This window comes from Magallana gigas, chromosome 3 (genome assembly GCF_963853765.1).
Source record: "Magallana gigas chromosome 3, xbMagGiga1.1, whole genome shotgun sequence".
Lineage (NCBI taxonomy): Eukaryota > Metazoa > Mollusca > Bivalvia > Ostreida > Ostreidae > Magallana > Magallana gigas.
This window is the reverse complement of record NC_088855.1, coordinates 2,045,761-2,072,482: the sequence shown is the minus strand read 5'-3', so window position 1 is coordinate 2,072,482 and position 26,722 is coordinate 2,045,761. Positions and strand designations below refer to the sequence as shown.

Below are 26,722 nucleotides of genomic sequence, written 5' to 3'. Positions count from 1 at the left end.
GGTAGATTATAGTGAAATCAACTATTTAAGCTATTATTTATAAAATGTGACCTGTTCCAAAAAACTAAACCTCATCCAGCATCCATAACTTATGGCTCAGATTCAGCATTCAAGCCTGTCATGATCAGGTGCATCAGTATCATAAGACGCATCACCCATGCAAGTTTAGTGAAGTTAGGACCTGTAATAACTAAGATTTATCTTTTAGCATCCTTGATAATGGAGATCAAGCTCTGCGTCTGAAGCTTCCTCTGCGATTCATTCATATTACAGTTTAATCAACTATGCAAGTTTGAAATAGTACTATTATCTATGTAACATGTGACCTGTTAAAAAAAACTTAACCTCATCCAGCATCCGAAACCTAGTCTGCCTCAGACTCAGCATTCAAGCCTGTCAGATGCATCAGTATCATAAAACGCACCATCCATGGAAGTCTGGTGAAGTTAGGACACGTAATAACTAAGATATCATCATCAGAGGGCACCTTTTTCAAAAACTTTAACCAGCTCTTAAAACCTTAACCTCCTCCAGCATCCAAAACCTATGGCTCAGATTCAGTACTCAAGCCGTTCAGGTGCATAAGTATAATAAGACGCACCATCCACACAAGTTTGATGAAGTTTGGACCAGGAGTACCTAAGATATAATCATTAGAGGGCACCTGCTCAAAAAATATTAACCAGCTCCAAAAACCTTAACCTCCTCCAGCATCCAAAACCTTATGCCTCAGACTCAGCATTCAAGCCTGTCAGGTGCATCAGTATCATAAGACGCACCATCCATGCAAGTTTGGTGAAGTAAGGACCAAGAGTAACTAAGATATTATCATCAGAGGGCACCTGCAACAAAAACTTTAACCAGCTCTTAAAACCACCTCCAGCATTCAAAACCTTATGCCTCAGACTCAGCATTCAAGCCTGTCTGGTGCATCAGTATCATAAGACGCACCATCCATGCAAGTTTGGTGAAGTAAGGACCAAGAGTAACTAAGATATTATCATCAGAGGGCACCTGCAACAAAAACTTTAACCAGCTCTTAAAACCACCTCCAGCATTCAAAACCTTATGCCTCAGACTCAGCATTCAAGCCTGTCTGGTGCATCAGTATCATAAGACACACCATCCATGCAAGTTTGGTGAAGTACAGACCAGCAGTAACTAAGATATTGCTATCAAAGGGCACCTGCAACAAAAACTTTAACCAGCTCTTAAAACCACCTTCAGCATTCAAAACCTTATGCCTCAGACTCAGCATTCAAGCCTGTCTGGTGCATCAGTATCATAAGACACCATCCATGCAAGTTTGGTGAAGTACAGACCAGCAGTAACTAAGATATTGCTATCAAAGGGCACCTGCAACAAAAACTTTAACCTGCTCCAAAAACCTTAACCTCCTCCAGCATCCGAAACCTATAGCTCAGATTCAGCACTCAAGCCTGTCTGGTGCATCAGTATTATAAGACACACCATCCATGCAAGATTGGTGAAGTACGGACCAGCAGTAACTTGGATATTGCTATCAAAGGGCACCTGCAACAAAAACTTTAACCTACTCCATACACCTTAACCTCCTTCAGCATCTGAAATTTAGGACCCAGATTCAGCATCCAAGTCTTTCAAGTCCATAAGTAGGTCCACATAGCCACATATTATTCTTGGACAAGTAGTAGTTACCCCATATAATATTGTTGGTTATGTGCGTTAAGTTACTTGTACCATAGTTTACGATTATTCATTATATCTTATTATCATAGTAATATTGGGAGTGCATTTGCCTCTAAACAATACGGTGCCAATATGTTGGTCTTTATATATGTACATTGTACTTTCTATCCCTGACAAAGATTACAGTAAATTGTGCAATGCTTCTGTTTAAACAATTGAAATTAAATTAAAATCGATGAAGGTAATTAGTTTTTAAAATCTTATTTGATACTCTGTATCAATGTATGTTTTTTAAGTGGCTGAAAAAACATGTTCATATATATTTTGATCAAAATCAATCAATAAGCAACAACAAAAAAAAAAAAAATTATTTGAGAAATGCATGACGCGAAACCGTAAATGGTTAATGTCGAATTCGATTGGCTACCGCTATTCACTCTGTCCACAAAACAAGTTTTCTATTCAACCGCTTTCCTATCACGTGATTGACTTTATATAAAACCTTTAAACGGGATACCCCTATTTCATTTAACACGTGTTTCTCTGCTTGTCAAAACACATGGAGAGGAATATTAAAATAGAGTCTTTCTGACAAAGCCATTGCCGATATTGTTTTGTCTTGAGCTAAAAATGAGATTTATTCGACGAACTACATGTAAGTTAGTCGAGTCATTTATCCGTGTTGAGTTTTGGCAATTTATATCTGGAGGAAGCTCTTACTGTGGAGTATTATGGACGCCCTAAAAAACAACTTGTTGATGTTGTTTTTTCTCGAGATAGTGGGCGAAGTTATAAAAAAAAAGTGTGGGGTATGTATAATATAACTCACACTTTTAACTCGCAAAGCTATGGTACAAGATGAATTTAACTACAGGCTAGGTTAGTTTTTATTACAGTCTGGTTAATATAATATTTTTAAATGACAAAAGAACCATTATATAATGTTGGGTCCACATGAACTGCATGTTTTTTTTTTAGAAAAATGGTGTACAATTCATTCAAAAATGATGAAAATCTTAAAATTTCTTAAAATCCTATGCAAATAAGGGTGTCTTATTAGCACAGTCTTATGAAAGAAAGGGTTAAGAGGGTTAAGACATTCCAGTTGAGTCGTTGTGCAATTGCTCATCGCCAAGGGCTATTAGGTCAGTTCTAAATGAAGTTAGGTACCCAAGGTCAGTATCACCTGTAGAAAATCATTCTCTTGAGTATGTGTCAAGGGGGCGTCCAGTAGAAAGGTCTAGTAATGCTGTAGAAAAAAATACAGGACAACACCGCAGCCAGGTGCCATCTTGTGGTGTTACAAGTCAGGTCATCAGTAGGATAGAAGGCGAATGAATTGTTATGTTTGTAAGCAGCCAGGTCACATGAGGTGAAACTATCTGCAAAAATCACGTAACAATTAATTATGCAATCCCCCCAAACCCCACTATTAAAAATACAGAGCACACTGAGCCAAATGTTTCTGTTACACCACCGACCACGAGGGGTTGGGTTACATTTGCAGAAAATCTGTCTGTAAGTGCTGTTTATGTTATACCTTCTGTTCAGTCTGGTAATCAGGGTGAAGGTTCTGGGGCATGGCATGCAGTGTTTTCAATAAGAGCCGGCAACCGGCAAAATTAACGGCCTGTATAATAAAATTTTCCGGCTGAGATTTCCGTCTTTAAAAAATTCTGCAGATATTCTCCCATAGGAGCTTGATTAGCCTAGTACCCGAGGCCTTCCGAGTGCACTCCGAAGGCCTCGGGTACAAGGCTAGAGCTAGTTTATATCAAAATCCTTATCGTTAATGCGTTTGAAAATATGGCATCAAAATAGTAACACGTCAATGACCCAGATCAACGGAGTCTTGGTAAAATGGGTAGGCAAACCCAGGCCGGGGCAAAAAAAAAGCCGGGGCAGATCGATATTTTTTAATTTTCTTTGTGAACAATCAACCAATCTCATTGAAATTTTCAGGATATGTCACCAATCAGTATAACTGTATTCGCCGTAAATATTTCGGCAAAACAATGAGTATTTAGAAATTTATCGACGATTGTTGATTTCCAAGTTGGTAAAATGGGTAGGCAAACCCGGGTCAACATTTTACGGTTTTGTGGACTTATTTAAGAAACAAGTGAAAAGCTGTCAATATGACAGCAAACCGGGTTTTCTTTTATGTAAACTGTATCCATAATCCATGTCAACTCTTATCCAGTGAAATGGAGTACCCTACATGTATATACAACATTTTGCCAAAAAATGAGTAAGTTCAAAAGCTAGTATTTTTTTCATAAATTATCGGAAATCAAAATCCTAGCAATATGCACACCTCTGATATATGTACAATTGATCTGCAAAAGAACAACTTCCTATCTTGAGAACTGTAGGAGGAGTTATCCGTACAATGAGGGTACCCTATATGCAATATTTTGCCAAAAAAATGACTAAGTTCAAAAGCTGGTATTTTTTCGATAAATTATCGGAAATCCAAATCCTAGCAATATGCACACCTCTAATATATGTACAATTGATCTGCAAAAGAACAACTTCCTATCTTGAGAACTGTAGGAGGAGTTATCCGTACAATGAGGGTACCCTATATGCAATATTTTGCCAAAATATGACTAAGTTCAAAAGCTGGTATTTTTTCGATAAATTATCGGAAATCCAAATCCTAGCAATATGCACACCTCTAATATATGTACAATTGATCTGCAAAAGAACAACTTCCTATCTTGAGAACTGTAGGAGGAGTTATCCGTACAATGAGGGTACCCTATATGCAATATTTTGCCAAAATATGACTAAGTTCAAAAGCTGGTATTTTTTCGATAAATTATCAGAAATCAAAATCCTAGCAATATGCACACCTCTGATATATGTACAATTGATCTGCAAAAGAACAACTTCCTATCTTGAGAACTGTAGGAGGAGTTATCCGTATAATGAGGGTACCCTATATGCAACATTTTGCCAAAAAATGACTAAGTTCAAAAGCTGGTATTTTTTCGATAAATTATCGGAAATCAAAATCCTAGCAATATGCACACCTCTGATATATGTACAATTGATCTGCAAAAGAACAACTTCCTATCTTGAAAACTGTAGGAGGAGTTATCCGTACAATGAGGGTACCCTTTTGGCAGCCGCCCGCCCGCCCGCCAATCCGCCCGCCCGCCATTTTCACCATTTTAATAACCGGATTTTTCCGTTGGAAAACCCGGTTAAAAAATGAACATTTTACGTTTAATTCCGGTAAAACATATAAAATACTAATAAGAAATAGTCATTTATTGAACGGAAAGTAATAATTTTTCAATTAGTAACAGTTTTATTCGACGAATAGTTGCGTGTCTATGTTATTCCACATGGATATTATTTATGTTATATTAATGTTACTTTTCATTACAATAATTTATTCACATAATTAGAGAATAAAGATTACAGATACTGTGCCGTAATTTTAATATTAATGCTTGTAAGATATTTTTTTGTTTTTTTAGGCAAATTGAGTCTGGGCCCTGGTAGGGCGTCCCGATAAGAACAGTAATTGCTTACAAAAATTAAAAATAAACATAAAAAAACAATAAACAAAAAAATTAACTACAAAAAAAGCCAAGCAGCATGCTTATTCGTTTATAATCGTTTATATTATCAGTTTATCACTGACAGCTCTTTAAAATAATTACAGTAGTGCTATATAATATTTAAAAAACTAAAATTTAAAAAAATAGTGCTTTTAATGAAATCTTTAAATATTTATTAAAGGTTAAATCTAAGGTGTAACTCCAAAACATTACTCATCTTTTCAATTTAATAAATTAAGCTCTAATGAGGATACCTCCTATTGGTTAGAACTGTGTTTATGATAGCTAGCCTAACATCCTCATAATTTTGGAATTTTTGAGTTTGTCTAGCAGTAGACATTTCATAAAACATATACTTTTAGATGGCCTTAAAAGCAGCAAAAGTACCTTCAAAAATGATTATTTTCGTATTCGGCCGGGGGGCTTCGCCCCCGGGTCCCCCTACCAGGGCTCTGCCCTGGACCCGCTGGGGGCCTGAGTCGGCCCTCAGACCCCTCGCCGAGATTAGGTTGCCTGCTGTTCCAAATTTTTTTCCTTCTATTCAAAAACTTATTGAAAACACTGGCATGTGTTGGTTGAAATTGCGGGTTTGGAGGTGAATGCCACAGTTGACACAGCCGAAGATATTACAATAGTATCACAATAGGTTTATGACTCTATGCAACCCAAGCCGCACATTTTTGAGGAGTCAAACATTCGACTTGCGGGTGAGGGAACTGCAGGTATGCCTACTCAATTCTTGGTTAAGGTTGAGGTAACAGTTGGTAGATATAGGTTTGAATTATGTTTGTCCTTTGCAGGATGTTGTTAGGAATTGATTTCCTTAGGTCACATGGTGCACAAATTTCCTTTCAGACAGGAACTCTGAGAGTCAAAGGGGTACCAGGCATGATAGAAATGACAAATGGTGTTGATTGTATCATCTCATCGGATGTGGATTCTTCACAGTGGGTGTTGTTGCTTCCAGGACTTACAATGCTTCTGGGAACAAGGGCAAATTGTGTGTCATGAATATGACTGACTGCAGTCATATTGTTAAAACAGGAAATGTTGTCGAAAAAGCAACAGCAGCTTGTGCAGTCAAAAACAGTGAGGCTTCAGTGCATCGGGTGTCAACGGAGGGGCAAAAGGATTGCGAGGATGTCTGTTCTTTTCTCAGATATCTGAAGAAAAAAGCTCTGCAGAAGTCTGCCAGGAAGCAGTCAGTCTTGTTAAGTGAGTTTCAGATATTACTCGCCGTCGGTGATTTAGATTTGGGCAATTTTGTAGAGAATGAGCATCGTATTGACACTGGCGATGCACGCCACATTAAGCAGTGGATGCATCAGTATTTAGAGGCATTACAGGAATGGCCCATACCAAAGGATGTAAAAGCAGTCGAGAGGTTTCTCAGTTTTGCAAACGATCACAGTAGCTACATTCTGCATTTCTCTAAATTGCAGCACCTTTGTATGATTTGACTGGAAAGAAGGGGTTTCAGTTGGAAGTGGAACAACAAGAAGCATTTGATAAGCTGATTAATTTACTGCTCGAGCCACCAGTGTAAGCAATACCAACCAGCACAGGGCATTTTATACTTGACACGGACGCTTCAGATTTTGCTGTTGGTGGAGAGTTCAGTCAGATTCAGGATGGACAAGAGGGAACAATAGGCTATGGAAGCGCAGTGTTGTCAACAGAGCAACTTCGATATTGCACAACACGTGAATAGTTGCTAGCTGTGATAAAGTTTACTCGACAGTTTAGAGACTACCTTCTTGGTCGTGAGTGTACAATCAAAACGGATCACCATAGTCTGGTATGCTTGATGAACTTTAAAGATCCACAGAATCAGATCGCAAGCTGGCTCGAAGAACTGAGTCAATACAATATGTCCATCGGTCTAGTAAGAAGCATGTAAATGCTGATGATTTGTCGTGAGACATTGCGAATAGTTGTCAGAGCTATTCTTCACAAATTCAGTTGATCAGACTTGTCTTGTGGAGGATGTAAATATTGTCAAAGAGCTCTTGAACGCTGGAATGATTTCAGTCCAGAGAATGTCGATGTGATACCATTAGCTCAGATGTTTGCTGAGGGTTCCACTGCAGATTAGGGTAATGCTAATGGTATGAAACCTTTAGGGCCAAAGATTAAAGAGTTGTTGGCATCAGGACCATACATGTTAACTCTAGATACCAATTTACGCAGAAGTCTACCGCTTTTTAGCTCTGTCTCCCGCCTACTGCTTTTATTTAAAAATCTACCGCTTTTCTTCAAAATACGTTCCTTGTTTTGATAGCCATTTTGGAAGCCATTGTGGTCAAAAATTCTCGTCGGGTTTGAAATTAGCGTGTGACTTTGAATCGGAGGCACACAAAGGCTTTATTAAGTCGCTTGAATGACAAGTTTTCATGCATGTGTTTTACATTGAACGATGAAAGAGGCCACTTCCTGTGATCACATTAGTTACAAGACATGACGATATTATCCTCGCAAAGGAAAAAGAAGCTTTGCATTTCCACACGTGGCTTAAACGAGGACTGAATATATCTTTTAACTTGGCCATACTTAAACAGTAAACTTGACTTGCAATTTATTGAATGCTGCATTTGTAATAAATAAGCATGTAAACATCGTTTTTAGTGCTGAAACAAATACCATAAATCAGTATTCATGAGTGCTATTCGATTCGTATACGAATATTCGTAGATGTCATAGACAAGGTATTAAGCATATTTGATAGTTTGTTATACTAAGTGGGTATATATGTGTAGACTTCTTAATCATGTCAGTTCGAAGTTGACTTTTAATGCATGAGTATCCATTGAATTACGTGCTCATTTATTTTTATGCAAATAATAATACACCGTATTTTTCCGACGATTAGTCGGTATTTTTTTTCTCTGAAGCAGAGCACCCGACTTATCGTCTTGTTCGACTTGTCGTAGACTTGAGGTCAGAAAATTGTTAAAAATAGCATTAAAAATCTTGGTTTTAATCATCTTGAGTTGGCTGTGTGATTGAAAATTACGTTGTTGAATTCACTGTTCATCTTTAATAATTATCATTTTCACTCATCTGTTAACACTTAAATACATATGGTAACAATAACAGTTATTAAAAAATGGTACATTGTCTTTAATCAATTAAAAGTTTTACCGTTCCGTTTTTATAAACACATCGTCACATGGTTCTATGTATCACTAGTAGGAAGATAACATTGCGCAGTAAAATTGAAACCAAATTTGAATGGAAGAAAATATTGCAGTAGATCCGGGGGATGTTTTTTTAAATTTAATTATTTTATTAGTAAAGAGTTGTTAGTGGAAAGTATAAATCAGAAATATTTTATGGTCAAATTCGATCTTAAAAAACGTAATCGGCAATTATCAATACTACTGTTTATACAATAGGCTGACACCGGTTGTGTTAATAATCTTGCCCTAAGGCTGAGATCTTTACGGCAATTTCACTCCCTGTGTATATAAAGAGTACCGTTATAAGAGTGATTATAGTTCATTGATTAATTACTGTCCAATTCTTTGATTATTGTTAAATAAAAAATTTAGGAAATGTACCTATAATGTCGTATATATCGTCATTTTCAAGTCATACAAATGATCGATCGATTTCTATACTCTGTCCCGAGTTTTTGCTTCCACCACTTTTTGATTGATATTTCAATAATAGTAAATACCTTGGTGCTCAAACTACGTTCATCCACTAATATAAAAAATGTCCAGATTATCTGTTTTGAAACGCCCCCTCTACCTGGAAAATACGGTACTTAATTTTTTTTTTTTATTTCCATCAACTACAATCAAAAGATTTATTACTTCTTTAATAATATACTTCAGTCCTCACTCCTGCATCAGACTGATACGTAACTTCGTAAGTCATTCCAAATATTTCTGCCATGTTTGATATAGCTAGTATTAAAAAGAAAACCAATGACGCTTAAAATTCCGGAAATGTTCAGTTTAATTTTCTTTTTTTTAATTATATCGAGGTATCTTTTAAAAAAAAACTTTCGGTGTATCTTTCGATATTATCTCTCCGTAGCTCATAGTCATTAACACATTTAAGAAAATTATTTCTTCATCGTCTGATACGAATTGAAAAATCCAGAATGTTTGTCTCTGTTCGATGTAAACCCTGCTCTTACTTTCAATTTAAACAAGCATGGCAGAAGAGTCTATTACTGTGTTAAGTTCCTTAAAAATAGCTTACCAGTAATCAATATAATGGTAAATGCATGCGACATTTTTATTGCTAGTGTTAATATTACTAAATTTCAAAAGTCTTTTATATTTTAGTTGATATCGTTAATTACTAATCAGAAACCCTTACTACATATGTAGTACATAAAAATCTGTGCTTTGAAATATACCGTATGCGAAAAAGGCCGCGTGCAATGCTTCCACTTTTCAATTTAAAATCTACCTATTTTTCATCACTGTAGGTTAACATGTATGTTCAGGACCGGGCTTCGAACCTTTAAATCAAAGTCAGGTTAATGTGGATTTTCCGTCAGTGCAGTAATAGTTGTTATGAAGGGAAAGAATGGCAGCTCAACAGAGGTAAGTACATCTGGAGAGGACAAGTCAGTGAGTCAGCTTGTTAAGGCAAAGCGGAGCAAGAGTCCTGAAGAGGGTACTGATCAGGCAGCTGGGGAAGGGATATCTTTGTCCTCATATTCTGCAGAAGACATGGTTAAGCTGCAGAGTGCAGATAAGGCATTGACTTTTTAGGGCATACTTGGAGTTTGGAGTTTTGCCCAGGGAGAGTGAATTGTTATTTTCTTGAGAGGGATTGTTTCATGTTATATGATAAGGGTGTAATTTGGTGGAAACCCACTGAGGAGAAAGATAAGCTGCACCTTCTTGTGCCTAAAGCTTTGCATGAAGAAAAGATGTACTAATGTGCAATGACATTCCTTCATCAGGACACCAAGGTATTCAACGCTCTAAAGAGAGACTAAAATCGAATTTTTATTGGTGGTAGATGGTTGCCGACATGAAGAGTTATGTTCTCACATGTGATGTCTGTTGTAAAAATAATAAGGGTCCATTGCCAAAGTTGTTCTGCTTTGAAGAGTTTTCAAGCAGGTAGTCCAATGGAAAAAGTTCATTTGATTTCCTTGGACCATCGCACAGAGAACAGAAACGAATACATACTCATGATCGGGGATGGCTTCACAAAGTGGGTGGAGTGTGTCCCACAACCTTCACAGACAGCAGAAGTGACCACAATATGAATCAATGAATTTTTCTCAAGGTTTGGGTACAGTATGAAGTGTTTACAGATCAGGGTAGAAACTTTGAGCGCGAGCTATTCCGCAAAATGTGCGAGACCCCGTGGATCCATAAAACGCAGACAACACTGTACAGACCAACATGGAATGGCCAAGTTGAGCATTACAAAAGCACACTTATGGACACGGTACGCTGTTACATTGATGGCTGTCCTATCTAAGAGCTGTGATCAGTACTTGGGTCCATTAGCAGGTGCTTTGAGGTCTGCTATCAACAGGCACACTAGGTACACAGCAAACAAATTGAATATGTTAGGTAGAGAAGTCAATGTGCCCGTAACTATTCTATATCGACTCCCAGATTCCAATGATTTTCAAAATGGGGAGGAAGGAGAAGTAAATAAATATTTGTATGTGGGTATATCCCTCTAACTATTTTAAGAATCGGTAGGACAACAAAGTAGTGCCTTTAAGCAAAATAGTTCCTATACTTGCAGAGTGTATATACATTTATTGGGACATTTTAAATCGGAATGCTCGACACGTCAGAAAAGAGGATTTGCAATTTTAAAAGCAATTGTCAAAATTGAATTACCATTTGAAGAAAAGAATTGAAATTGTTTGATGTACATACTGCACCCTTTCCAAAACTGTGAAATTCCCTACTTTTTTTTCATTTTCAGAGTTTTTCAATACAGACACATTTTGCCAGAAAACGAATCTGACTTCATACCACAAAATTTTAACAGGAAAGAGACAGTTTGATGAGAGGTCCCTCATTGCTCAACGAAAACTAGGGCCGATGCTATGAACCCTAACGTTAACATTACCACCTATGGAAAAGGCATTAGTGGACTATACCCATGTGTGCGAGTTGCAAGAAAAACTAGTATGGGTATTACTGCAGAAACTGCAGAAAGGATACCTCGGTATAGGTACTTATGACATGGTCTTCGTATAAGGTGCAGTCATGTATGTTATAATTAACAAGGCCTGGAATAAGGCATGATTATGCATGTACTAATTTTGGCAGGGCTAAGTTGCCGGCATGGTTATGCACATGCATATTTTGACAAGGCCTATGAGAAAGGGCAAGGTCATGTATAAATTTCAAAAGGCTTATGTGTTAAGCACGGAGAGTGACAAGCATGTCATCAAACATCATTTTTTATTTTAGTTTTTCAGATATCTTCAAGAACGGGAAATGGACTTCATCTTGGACCACACTTGATGCTGATGCTTGATGCTGATCTACTACCTTTGGCGAAACAGCTACCCGACATATGTTTGAGTGCAAAGGCTCCAAATACCAGGAAGAAATAGGAATATGCCTAAAATAACTTCCGTAAATGGTGTATCTCACATAATGTACCATTTGCCCCAGCTTCAGATTTCCATGTAGCTTTGTACTTGACTCATATAAGAAATCTAGGAAAAGCTTAAGGGTCAGTCAACAAAGCATTTTATGCTATCAGCTGGGCTTATAAATTGGCGGGGATGTTGGATCCTTGTTCATCTGATCTTGCAAAATCAGTTAGAGAGGGATGTAGCAGAATCATTGGACGGAAAACGTGTCATAAAAGGTTACCTATTACTCCTGACATATTAAGAAAATTGTGTGTAGTTTATGAAACCAATCATGTAAATTACCAGACATTTGTATTTGTAGTATGTGTTTGCATAGTTTTGCTGGTTTCTTAAGATTTTCAGAATTGCTTAATATCAGAAGATCAGATATTATTTTTAATGATGATCACATTCTCTTTTTGTAGATTGCAAATACAGTACAGGCAACACGGATCCCGTGTTTCCCGTGCCCCGTCACGGTATAAACACATCGAGGTGATCGGCCAGGTGAGACAGGTATACCGCGTTCCCATCACCGTAAATTAACATCTACCTGTCCCCGCCACGGTAAAATTATCGATGGAAAAGTATCGTATACAAGCGGGAGTTATCTCCCCCAATGACAAATAAATTTCTTTATATTTAATGACGATATTTAACCAGATTTTGACAGAGATTATATAATCGAAATACTTTGAGTCTTTTTTACTATTTTTTTTTTTTATTTCATAGCTATTAAAAAAATTATTACAGTTTTTAATTTAATACTTGTGCAGCAATTGCAAATAAAATATTTTCGAATCCATTATCATATTTTAAGAAGGTCGTTAAATTAAAAATTATCATGAAATGATTTAAATTGCCAATAAAATTATAACTGTGTACGCAGTGTGATTGTGTTTTCTTAACAATTAATTGGTCCTACTACATTTATATTGTCTGTTGATGAAGTCCATGCATGTCAACTAATGATTACCAAGTGATTAAAAATTAGGGCTTCCTATAAAATTACCAACCCAGTATTTTTAGCACATTCTGTTCATTTCTTACAAGATCATCTACGTGAAAAGAACATTTTTTGTGAATTCACGTTTTAGTGAATTTGTGTTGCGTTAATTTAAGTATGGCTCGTCGTTTGTCATTGCGCGAGGATTCCCACTTTCTAGTGCGTTACGTTTGCGATGAAAATCTTTTTAATGCAAAGCCGTGTGTTCTTCAAGACTCAGTCTGACTTGAATATTCAGTGTGGAAATGAGTATGACGTTCAGTGGGGCCGGCCTTAGCTGTGGTCTTGCATGCTGGATGTGAGCAGGACATAAGGCCCAAGCTGCGAGAGATGGAAGATACCGAGTGTCTTCCAGCCACCTTCGAATACGCCCCATCGTAATGCAAAAAATCAAATTAACGTGTATCTTTCTGAACTGAATTACATGTATAACAAATAGAGAGTAAGGGGCCTTAGAGATACCCAGAGTTGCATAAAATTATGTAATCGAAAGATATTGTGGGTATCCCTTGTCATGTTGTCGTGATGGTGTACCAGCTACCCATCGTGACGGAGGTTACCGTTCGCTCGCGACCGAGCCTCTCTCTCTCTTAACAGAATAACTAGATAATTTTTTTGAGAAGAAAATGTTGTTAAACCGTTCTTATGTTCTTACACATTTCAAAGAAATTAAGAAAATGTTTTGGAAGTTTTGCTGTTGATATTTCATGCCGATAAAAAAAACATTTAAACATTTCATTAAATGTATTGCTATCATTTTATGTGTGCATGTACATGCAATCTTATTGAATATAAAGCTACTACAAATATGTAAACCCGTTTCCCGTTTTCGTAACTTTACCCCGCCACCATGACTGTCGAAGTTAACTTTATTTGACTTTAGTCCCAATTGTTTTACACAAAGGTGTGAAACCATTGCACTGACAGGAAATCACTCTACGCTTGAACGCACAGAATACACAGGAATGAGACAGGTAGATAATCTGTGTAACGATTGACCAAGAAGAATCATACATGCATATAAAACAATTTTACTAATATTTATATCAAATAATTGATTCATTTTACTGCGTTCTTTAATCGCTAAACGGGTTTAAGATGTTTCTTCCCGCAAAAAACCTCCATTATTAACTAAACGAGAGATAGAGAAAAAACACAACGAATTTAACTTTCCAAACACAGTATATCATGCATCACGAACATTGTAAAAAAACTTAACTCTTAGACATACTTCTTATTTTCTTTATTAAAAATAAAACTAATAGAATGAAACTTTATCATGGAGGGAACACGTGGTAGAGCTAGCGGGCTACATTGATTGACAGGTGCAGCACGTGGATTCAAATCTGAAATTGCATGATGGATTCAATCACAGTGTACCATATTCTTTTTATCAATACTAATTTTATGAATATTTAGTATTGGATATCAGTATATTTCACATAAGTGTACGTTAAATTACGCCTAAACGCCTCTCTCTCTCTCTCTCTCTCTCTCTCTCTCTCTCTCTCTCTCTCTCTCTCTCTCCAGTAAGGTGTTGTGCGATTAGACGAAGCCATACGCGATATAGACTTTTTCTTTTGTAGTGAATAGGTGTGAAAACCCTCAAGGGCATGTCATTTTCTACCCTGAGTTTGTTAATCACTACATGTATACACAGAAAATTATCGTGACTTAAACTTTATATGTATACACAGGAAACGCATACTAACATAACACGTTATGATTCCATGTGCTTTAACGCAGCACCAACTTTATATATGAATGATAATTTTATTATTGAATGGAAAATAGATTTGTTAGTTGATTCCCGACATTTGTTCATTTCTCAATTTAAAACATACACATGTATTGACAGTTTACGGCACTATGCGTGTCAACTTATAAAATGAGAAGATGAAATTGCTCTGCATTGATACGAGTTAATCTAATGAAAATATTTAATTTTAACATTGTTAGAAAAACCGGATTATCAACTAATAGAAATAATAACTGAATAAAGCACGTCAAATACAATGATATGTGTTCTTATTTACACATCAAAAAATTTAACGGCGAAATACTCATGTTATGTTGTGATTCGAATGTAGTTTCCGATTTCATGAAATTCTATTTCATAAATATGATTTACTAATTTTATGATAATATTGACCACAATTTAAATGCAGATGTTATGCTTAATTCTGAAGTCGCATGTTTGACGTGGATTTATGCGACCCGCATTGCCTGTAATGTACAGTACAGGTAAAGTAACAACAACAAGCAGCAGCAGGAATAACGGTAAATCACACTGTCGCGGTGTCATCACGGTCGCAATCCATACAGCGATCAAAAACCGCGATGGTGTATTGCGGGAACGATAAAAATACCGTGACGGTAACGCGGGCCAATAAAGGATCCGCGTTGCCTGTACTGTACTTCAGAATTATCTCAACAGTATTTATTTCAGCCCATCAGTTATTGAAAAAAGAACAAGAGGCCCAAGGGCCACATCGCTCACCTGAGCAACAATTGCCTCAATTCTGATCAAATTAGCATAACAGTATCAAAATATCTTGACAACTAAGTACAGTAGATCTTGCTAAAAAAAATTGAAAATCTGCCAATTTTTATCCACCTTTTTTTTTTTGGTAAATACCAAGCCCCTTTTGTTGTTGTACCTGTAAGAAGATTTTTCTCTATTCCTATATACCCCCCCCCCCCCCCCCCCCCCATTTCGTGGCCCCACTTTTCTCTAAGGAATCATCATGTTTCATCAAACTTAAATCTGCATAACCTGTGCTTTCACACTAAGTTCGGTACTGTCAGTTTTGGACCGAAAACTTTTCCAGAATATTTTTAAATATTTTCTCTATATATTCCTCTGTAAAAATTCAAACCGCCATCACGGCCCCGCCCTACCACTAGGGACTGTGATTTTGCAAACTTGAATTTACACTACCTGAGGATGCCTCTACACAAGTTTAATCTTTTCTGGCCAAATAGTCTTTAAAAAGAAGATTTTTAAAGATTTTCTCTATATATTCCTATGTAAAAATTCATCACCCATTGTGGCCTCACCCTACCCCAGGTAAATGGACTATTATTTAGACAAACTTGAAGATTTTAAAAGATTTTCTCTATATATAAAAATTTATCCCCCATTGTGACCCTACCTTACCCCCAGGGACAATGATTTGAATAAACTTGAATCTGCATTATCTGAGGATAGTCACACGCCAATTTGAGCTTTCTTGACCAAATAGTTTTTATAAGATTTTTTAAAAAGATTTTCACTATATATTCCTGTAAAAAAAATGTATCCCCCAATTGTGGCCCCACCCTATTCACGGGGTTTATGATTTGAACAAACTTGAATCTACACTATCTGTGGAATTGCTTCCACTCAAATTTGAGCTTTCTTGGCCACATAGTTTTTAAAAGAATTTTTTTTCAAGATTTTCTCTATATATTCCTGTATAAAAAATTTATCCCCCAATTGTGGCCCCACCCTATATACGGGGACCATGATTTGAACAAACTTGAATCTACACTATCTGTGGAATTGCTTCCACTCAAATTTGAGCTTTCTTGGCCACATAGTTTTTAAAAGAATTTTTTTTCAAGATTTTCTCTATATATTCCTGTATAAAAAATTTATCCCCCAATTGTGGCCCCACCCTATCCACGGGGACCATGATTTGAACAAACTTGAATCTACACTATCTGAGGATGCTCCCATTTTAATTTTAGCTTTTATGGCTTGATAGTTTTTGAGAAGAAGATTTTTAAAGATTTTCTCTATATATTCCTATGTAAAACTTGATCCCCCTCTTGTAGCCCCTCCCTACCCCCGGGGACCATGATGAACAAACTTGAATCTACACTACCTGAGGATGCCTCCACACAAGTTTAAGCTTTTCAGGCCGAATAGTTTTTGAGAAGAGATTTTTGAAAAATACCAACAAATTTTCAATAATTCTCAATTATCTCCTCTTTAAAGAGGGTGTGGCCCTTCATTTGAACAAACTTGAATCCCCTTCACCTAGTGGTGCTTTGTGCCAAATTTGGTTGAAATCTGCCCTGTGGTTCTTGAGAAGAAGATGAAAATTTGAAAAGTTTACAACAACGATGACAACGCCGATAACGACGATAACGACAGACAACGGACAAATTGTGATCAGAAAAGCTCACTTGAGCCTTTGGTTCTGAATGAATTATAAGCCGAAAGAACGGAGAGCGCAAGGTGAACGCTTTGTGAACACACGGTGAGCACTTTGTGAACGGTGAGCATGAAAGGAGCAGAGCAGAGAGCCAACTGAATGCACTGTGAGCGCATAAAAAAAATGGAAAAGTATAACGTTTTTAGGGACTGTAACACAATTTCTACTTGCTTGCTATGAATTATTTAAGCGTTTAAGACAATGTCAATAAATTCCAGATAGTGAATCCACAGTACCCAGTGAATTCACAATACACAATCTCTCTCTCTCTCTTTCTCTCTCTCTCTTGCATTATAGGAGTAAATGTTACATAAAAATATTCCTTACATGACAAATGGATTTTCTTTTTTTATTTAATTGAGAAGATTATACTCCAGCAGCTAACTGCTATAAAACACCAGGTTTTGAATGAAAATATCAAAGCCTTAATTATTGAAAGAAAGAAAATATCCATGCTGAATAAAGCACGCAGACTATAATAAATCGAAATCCATGATTGATCAGTATCTTTGTTAAAACCAATTACTGTACTTGAGTCACATTCATTCATCAATAATTCATTATAATATCAGATTATCAGTATAATCCTATGCTTTTCCCTCAGTAATGTCTCCCTGTGAAACACTGCAGACACTTAACATTACTTCATGCAGTTTCAGCAGTCTTCGAAATTAAGCGGTAGCCCGATGACCGAGGCTAGTAAAATCAGGATCGGGCTACCAAATATTATTTTCACGCATGCCCGATGGGCTAGTATGTTGTTTCCGGCGGTAATTGAAATTATGATACCATTTTTGAGTCGGCTCGCTTCGCGAGCGATCCTTGTTATCATAGCTGTTTCTGCGAATATTTTGCACTACATTATTCATGCGCTAATGAAAATAGTGCATGCATTAACCTCTTTTGTTTGCGTGATTGCCAATTTGAAATGCTTAAACAATCTTATCTTTTTTACACATATATTTCTTAAGTTTTTCTTGATGTTTACAAAATAAAACAAATCAAAGTAGTTTTTGTTCAATTGCCGCCCATGAATTCGACAACTTACACGGAGAAAACCTTGTTCAATGTTAAGCATAAAATCTATTTTTAGAAAAACCCAGCTCGCGAAGCGAGAAGACCCTTTCTATCATCGGATCTCTTGGAGTGGATTTTGAGTACAAACGTGAATTAATAATGGGCGATATAATGCAAATAGCTCTTATTTCTTCGTCATTGAAACATACTGGTCCTTTGTCTCTATCCTACGATATCATGCATTGCCAGTCTGGCAGGCATGCCAGTCTATCATTGACAACGTGTTGAATCAAAGTACTGAGATGAGTTGATAATCAGGAATCAGATATTTATTGACCCATTTCTGCTTTTAACATGCAGAATTTGAAATAATCATGAATTCAGTTTAGAAATTTCTTATTATCACTGGCTACAACATATCAAAGATAAAAAAATCATGAATTGTGAAAGGTAATTTTTTGAATAAAAAGGATAACTAAATATTATTATCATATAATTTAATATGATAAGTCATTTTTTGTCAAGTTGTTTTTATTGTTCTTGATTTGGGCTAATAAAATTTTGTTTGGGCTACCAGATTTTGTAACCTCACTTGCCCTATGGGCTTGTAGTAAAAAAAGTTAAACGCAAAGACTGTTTCAGATTGTAGAAAAAAGAGCTTTGAAGACAACGACATATTAATTTTATAAGAATCGCCGTAATATTGACCTTCACCCCACTCATCCCTGTATTTTAAAAACTTAATTGTATAACTGCTTTTCATGTCATTTTCATAAATAATTTTTTTTATATAAGATAATTTTTTTTGAAATTTCAATTGCTAAATTGCTTTTTCTGCCTAAAAACCCTGAGTTTGTGTTCAATGAGTTGACACAGCTTCACAATGCAAGAATTTAATGAAATTTCAAGTCATGCCTAGGTTTATCATTTCATGGCATTACTTTGCAAAAAATGATATCTGCCTTACATATTTTTATCAAATTGTGCCATATTGTATACTCTGATTAAAAAACACACAATGTTTACATTTTAGTAACTTAAGTATAATTGATACTCTCCCCTGAGAGATTCACAACAGTTACACATTAGTATTCTTGGCTATTGACATTGTCTACCAAGAGGTTTATATGGGTCAGACTCCCGAGACGATCACAACAAGTTCACATTAGTACCCTCCGCTGTTGATAAAGTCCCCTGACAATATCACAATAGTTACACATTTGTAAAGTAAGCAAATGATAAAGTCCTCTGTGATAACTGGAACAGTTACTCATTAGTACTAACCTTTACACCTTAGTGCCCTGAATACTGATAGTGTCTTCTGAGAGGATTATAACAATTACACATTAGGACATTGCATGGACTATAGATAAAGTCCACTAAGAGGATCATAATAGTTACACATTAGTAATAGTTTCACATAGTACCCTAGGCTATAGGATTTATTCTTTGAGAGGATTACAATATTTATACATTAAAACCCTATAGGCTATTGCCCTGCCCCTTAAGTTTCTTTGGGGCTATATGCATCATTCCACATTTTTAAATATTGGACATCTAGATTTGAAGGAGTTAAAATTTAAAAGTTAACACACAATGTAAAATCTGAGCGCATAATGACGGACGAAAACCAATTGCAATAGGTCACCGGAGTCATTTTGGGTGACCTAATAAAGCTACTTTTGGAGATTCATGCAGGCTCTAGAAACAATTATCGCAGAAAATATTTAGATAACTCTCTAATGCAGGTTATGTATTTTTTCTGCAATGCAAACTAACTTCATTCCAGCATGAATCACCAAAAATAGCATTTCTTTTTTTTAAATGAAATCTATAATTTCTACTCAAAATATAGTTTTTGACTAATATATCTCAAATCATGACAGTGCAAAAATCTACACCATACCTTAACAATACTGTATGGACTGGACTGGACTGGTTTGAATGATTGTAATCGCATCTACAATATACAATTGTGTAAAAAGTAAACTTAAAGTACCAAGTAGACTTCATTTCAAGGGTGTTATACAATCATACATAGACCATGACATCATTACTTCAACATTCTTCAACCTCTGTGACTGTTGTACTAAACAGTTTTAAAGTTAACAGTAAAACTCGGTTCAGTTATTACAGAGTCCTAGGGAGCAAAGGATTTACTTCGTTATACTTCGTTATATTTGTCTCACTTTCAAGATTTTTATCTAATTAAAACTTTGATAGAACCCCCCCCCCCCTAAAAAAAAAGCAAAAACAAAAAACATAGGTAATCATAGATTACAAAGCTCACCAAGATGATGCATCATCTTTCTAAGAACAACTTGATCATAAAACATGAATTATGAAAATCATAGTTAATGATCTTTTATACCAAAATATAATACAATATCAAATCAACAGATCATATGCTATGATATATCATATGTTATTATATGATTGATTAATTCCTAGCTCTCTGATTGGCTCATACCAAACAATGTAGAAAAAACAGAACGTTATGTTCACCTGCACGTGAGGAGGTCAATATAACATTTGATTTTTGCTACATAGGACTAAAAATAGATCGGTGATTTCCAAACTGAGATGATTCGTTATCGTTATTCTATGATCCAATGAAATTTCATGTTTCTCACTGCATTCAGTTGGATCATTTGCAGGCAAAACAAAATGGCACAATTTGCATCACTTGATGAAGAACAATTCGATATACTTCTTACCAATAAAGATGCCGACAATAATCAAATGGCAACAAAATTGGCAGTTAAAACAATGTGAAGTTATTTAGACAGCTGTGTCTGCCATGTATGATGTTTAATCATTTGAATTTCTCAACAAAACAGATTCATTGTATTAAATAGATATTACAAGGTTAAGAGGAATGACAGTGTTGAAGTTAGAGCTCAGTGCTATATTATTATATTGTTATACTTTCATGTTAAATACTGAAATCTGATTGGTTAAGACGCAGTTAATAATATTTACTATTACCTTCAACGTTAGCAACACACTTGGCAACGGGTAACATTAAATCAAAGGCCTGAAGGGCCATAATGGCTTACGGGTTAGACATGACTATATTTACATGGATCGAGTATGATTCCCTTTATTTCTTACGGAAACTTTAGTTTATTTATAGCTCTAAAGAAAGTAACTAGCTACATGTAATTCATAGATCTATAAAAACTAACAGGACCGATATCAACATGCCCCATTTGTTGATTGGTCGAACCTTAGTGACCGAAACAGACAGGATTGAAATCTGGACGCCTCTTTTATCAATTGGTTAATTGAAACCACCATTGCTTTTAGGAAAATCATAGACTGCATAAAATAATAATGATGATGTCAGACTCAAACTCCAATATGAGACAATTTGTTTCTTTCTTTTATCCAACGACTTAAGTACATTAACTGTAAATTCATTCAACTATATAGGACACAAAAACACTTAAAACCAACATGCTCTCAAATATCAGTATACCTTGTATTCCTACGCACTATGAACTTGCGCGAGAGTTGGTGCACGGTGCGACGTAACAGCGCCACAGCCAGCGCGAAATCACTGCGCGTAAAAATAATATAACCAAATGATGAAATGTACTGCATGTTATGTACTATAATTAATGAATTTTCATGAAATCTACACCAACAAGTATTATTCCATTTTATTTGTATTTCATAAATGTATATTTATTCATATTTTTCTGGGTTTTTTTCTACTTTTTTAATCTGTTTTATTTTTTTCCCTTTGTACAGAGATAAACTCGTTGGAGGGGGGGGGGGGGGGGGGGGGGGCAAGAAACAGGCAGAACTATGCAATTACAGCAAACTTGTTTTGACACCAAATTTGATTAAAATTGATTACTGCACTATAACTTTGCAGTCAGCATACTATACGTCGACGTCTCTATGTTATAGTAAAATATTTGTATTTGTGACATCGCTTCCGTATATGACTTGCAATCAAGCTTAACTGTATATTGTTTTCTTATTTGAGTACATTTGGTCTCAAGTTTCCAATATTTTGACGACAAATAAACAGTTCAATCATAGCACAACCAAGGTAACTCCATCGAGGGAACATTGTGCTATTTTTAGATCTTGGAAAATCCCCAACATTCGATAATGGCGGAGGCGTCGAAGAAGGCACATTACATTAAAACAAGTATTAAAAGCCCCTCTATTTATGCATTTATTACCGATTTATAATCCCAGTTTTAATTTATCTCAATCATAAGTTCAGTCCTTTAACCGTTAAACACTTTCCCCCTTGCTGAGATCGATGTCGATCGAAGTTAGCGACGCTCTCTGCGGGTGCAAACGTTTTTATGAAGATTGAACGAAATAACGACAACTTTACATTTACTTATCACTGTTAGGATCTGAAATAATTGGGAAAAGATTTTTTGCTTATAATACATGTAAGTATGCATAGCGGAAAGCATGGCGGCACTGTGTGATGCATGGCGGAGGCCTATACCTATGCAAAAACGGCCTAGGGAAAACACTGCAGTTAATATTCATTCGCGTTGGATTTCGAGTTTATTTAAATAAAGTCAATTCATATTGGTTACAATAACATAAGTGATAATAACATATGGAAAATATAATCTTGCTTAAAGATATTTATTATGAACAACATACAGTTAACTTTGCAACATTCGAATAGAACTATTTTTTGTCGCGCATGTTCAGATAACTGAACTCTTTGCCGTAAAGATTATCCGGCAACTAGATGGCCGTAAGCCATAAAAATGTTACATGCGCAAAAATTATGCGCTTACGGTTCGCTGTAGAATTCACGTTATTCCTATATAAAAGCAGTAAAATGTTCTTAAAAATTTTAAAAAAGACACTCAGTATAACAAAATAAATAGTGCCTGTTTGGGAGGATAACAGTTGAAATTGACACCCCGAGAAAACCATTGTCAACCGACGCGAAGCGGAGGTTGACAATGGTTTTCGAGGGGTGTCAATTTCAACTGTTACCCTCCCAAACAGGCACTATTTATATATTGTTATACTTTCATGTTAAATACTGAAATCTGATTGGTTAAGACGCAGTTAATAATATTTACTATTACCCTCAGCGTTAGCAACGCACTTGGCAACGGGTAACATTAAAAAATATTACATGCGCGAAAATTATGCGCGTACGGTTCGCTGTAGAATTCACGTTATTCCTATATAAAAGCAGTAGGCTAAAATTTTCTTAAAAATTTTAAAAAAGACATTCAGTATAACAAAATAAATAGTGCCTGTTTGGGAGGATAACAGTTGAAATTGACACCCCTCAAAAACCATTGTCAACCTCCGCTTCGCGTCGGTTGACAATGGTTTTCTCGGGGTGTCAATTTCAACTGTTACCCTCCCAAACAGGCACTTTTTATATATTGTTACACTATCATATAATATTTTACAATATCATATCTTATGATACAATATCATATCTGATAAAATACTATATCACATTATTCATTACATTGTCAATTAAAAATAGGATATGATAAAATATAATATATCGTAATCAGCAATCACATCTATCAAGCAAGTTTGAGTGAGGAAGGACAAGGTTTACTTAGCATCCGATAGGCCCTTTATCTGGGGCTTGCCTTATTTTGTCAAAACAAAAGTTAAATGTACTACAGACCCTGAAACGTGCTACTACACCTCTAAAACGTACCGTTTGTGCAAGAAACAAACCTTACCGTTCACAAAGCGAACCGTACAATTCACAAAGTGAACCGTCTGTTCACAAAATAAACTGTACTGTGCAAAAAGTGTGCTAGATAATTTATGCAAGACCTGCCTTAAAACATCCAAACAAGAGGCCCATGGGCCACATCACTCACCTGAGCAACAATAGGTATGATAAGTCAGCTTAATGGAGTCATATGGAAACTATCTGGACAATGTAGTTTACATGTAGACCCTGTATAAATAAAAATCCTTTTTTTTTACCCTGAATATTTTATGTTTATAATCAAGTCCTTTTTCTAATAGGATGATTTTATATCTTTATCACTTGTTGAGCATTGCAGATCTCAAAAAGATCCGAAACAATTGTTTATATATGGGATATAAACCTACATCAAACATATAACAATTGTAAATTGGAATCCCAATGTGGCCCCACCCTACACCTCAAGATATTGATTTCAAAGAATTTGAATCTACATTATCTGAGGTTCCTTTTAGTAAAGTTACAGCTTTTCTTGGCATGTGCTTTATAGAAAAGATATTTTTAAAAAAATTCTATCTATATTCCTATGTATATTTTTGCCCCCCCCCCCTGTTGTGACCCCATCCCACCCCTGAAACGTTCAACCCCCCCCCCCCCCCCCCCATTGTGGCCCCACCCTTCCCTGGGGATTATGATTTTAACAAATTTGTATTCATACTATATAAGGATGCTTCCAAAAAAGCTTCAGCTTTCCTGGCTGATTTGTTTCTGAGAATTTAAGACTTTAAAGATTAACTCTATGTAAAAATTCGCCCTTCCCCAAATGTGGCCCCACCTTACCACAAGGACCATGATTTTAAAAAAACTTGAATCTACACAATCTAGGGATGCTTCCACACAAGTTTCAGCTTTCCTGGGCAATTGGTTTTTGAGAAGAAGATTTTTAAAGATTTACACTAAATATTCCTATGTAAAAGGTCAACCCGCAATTGTGGCCCCATCCTATCCCTGGGAGTCATGATTTTCACAACTTAAAATCTAACCTACATGAGGATGCTTCCACACAAGTTTCAGCTTTCCTGGCTGATTGGTTTCTGAGAGGAAGATTTTTAAAGATTTACTTTATCTATTCTATGTAAAATTTCGACCCCCCCCCCCCCCATAGTAGCCCTACCTTACCCCCAAGGACCATAATTTGAACAAACTTGAACCAACACTATCTGAGGATGCTTCTACACAAGTTTCAGCTTTTCTTCCCAAATAGTTTTTGAAAAGAATTTTTTTTAAAAATATCAGCAAAGAATCTGGGGGAATAAGCCGAGGCAAATGCCCACGTAGGTCCATAGAAAAATCAAAGGCCTGAAGGCCTGAGCGGCGCATCGCATTGAGGGTAGATTAGCTGCAATAATGGAGCCCTCTCCCGATTTTTTTTTTTTGGAGAGGGCTACAACTCCATATTATCTCCGTAATGGTGCAAGTGTGATTCACTCCCACAACGATTTTGTCTCAAATCGTATATAAATGACAATAACATTTGCATTTCTTACCTGAACTCAAACATTGTAGATGTCTATGGCATAAATTAATCAAAAATATCAAGTATAGTCCATATATCGGTTATTTTTCGTGTATGTCAACAACATAAGTTGAATTTGTCTGCCATGTTTACTGACCTTGACCGGGATTATTTTTGGACAGCCAATGAGAATTCAGGAGCGGATCTTGAACTGAATATAGGAATTCCCCTATTATAAACATAATTAACACGGTAGATATGAATTTCTATTATATACCATTTCCTTAAATGATGTTTTAGTGATAGAAGGAGGCAAGATCTACACTGACATTCACACGAGAACTGTGAAAAAAAACGACTGGTAAACATGCTGATGTGTTTTATCTGGTTTTGATTTATATAAGGAATAAGGAATCATTCTTTGAGTATTATGAGGTGATAATTTCGGTCAGGCGCGATCAAATCCAATAAAGCCCGAAGGGCTTTATGATAGATTTGATCACACCCCGACCGAAATTATCATCTCATAATATTCAAAGAATGATTCCTTATTACTTATATTTATATAATTTTAAGCCATCGTACCATTATATATTTAAATGATAGATACGCAAACCCCGCTGGCGCCTCGATTTGGCGTCATTTGTATTATGGGTTATATAGTACAAAATCGATACGTAGTGTTATCACAGACGAAAACACTGGAAAATGTAAATATATAGGTTAGTTTGTTCAACCTGAATTAAAAAATCATTTTATCTAAAGGAAGTCAAATATAAAATCGATCTTTTCAGACCGAAGTCAGTCGCATTTAAAAATTAATTTTGCACCGATACGGAGATCCTATGGAATTGCAGACCTCTCCAGTAAAAATCAGATATTAAAAAAAATCGGAGAGGGCTATATTATTGCAGCTAAGGGTAGCTAATTTAAAAAAGTATCACTAAAAGTTGTTAAATATCGCCATTCTACATGGGGAAGGTGGCGCGCTCTTCCTCATTCAGTTGGAAATTGTCTTATTCGTTTTATCAAGTGATAAAATACGAAATTTGTTCCTAGCTATAGGAAGACAGCCACTTACTCTCATTCTAATATAAAGATTTTATATACGAAATTATTACATTCTTTTACCTCCGATATTCAAACAATTAACGTCACCGCTTTTAAATTGAAGAACAAACTGTTGTTATGCAAATTATCTCATCGGTTGACTGGTCCTCTGTCCCTATCATACATCAATCGGCAATCCTCGGCTGATTCCGCTACGCTCCATACAAACTGTCGAGTGCGCGAGACATCCGAGTAGTTCCGAGTAATCATACATTGCAGGCATTGCCAGTCTATCTCACCTGTGTATTAATCTTTGTTTTGTTCTTTAATTGATGTTGATGTTTTTTCAATGTGTAAAAGAGATATCTGTAGTAATGATTTGTTGATATTTTTAAAACGCGTACTGAATATATGTTCCTGGT

The 26,722-nt window shown here is 36.0% G+C and overlaps 1 protein-coding gene and 2 long non-coding RNA genes across 5 annotated transcripts in view; 2 read left to right on the top strand and 1 right to left on the bottom strand.

The window, feature by feature from the left end:
* Positions 1-26,722, top strand: part of LOC105338195 (uncharacterized) — a 410,054-nt gene that overhangs the window by 204,652 nt on the left and 178,680 nt on the right. The gene's annotated exons all lie outside the window — the stretch shown is intronic.
* Positions 1-26,722, bottom strand: part of LOC136273505 (uncharacterized) — a 41,524-nt gene that overhangs the window by 5,861 nt on the left and 8,941 nt on the right. The window contains exon 2 of the long non-coding RNA XR_010711665.1: positions 19,958-20,011. This is a non-coding gene — a long non-coding RNA (uncharacterized lncRNA). The remainder of the gene's footprint in view (positions 1-19,957; positions 20,012-26,722) is intronic.
* LOC136273295 (uncharacterized) lies at positions 9,374-11,464 on the top strand. The gene is made up of 3 exons (XR_010711481.1): positions 9,374-9,472; positions 9,688-9,805; positions 11,163-11,464. It is a non-coding gene; the product is annotated as an uncharacterized lncRNA (long non-coding RNA).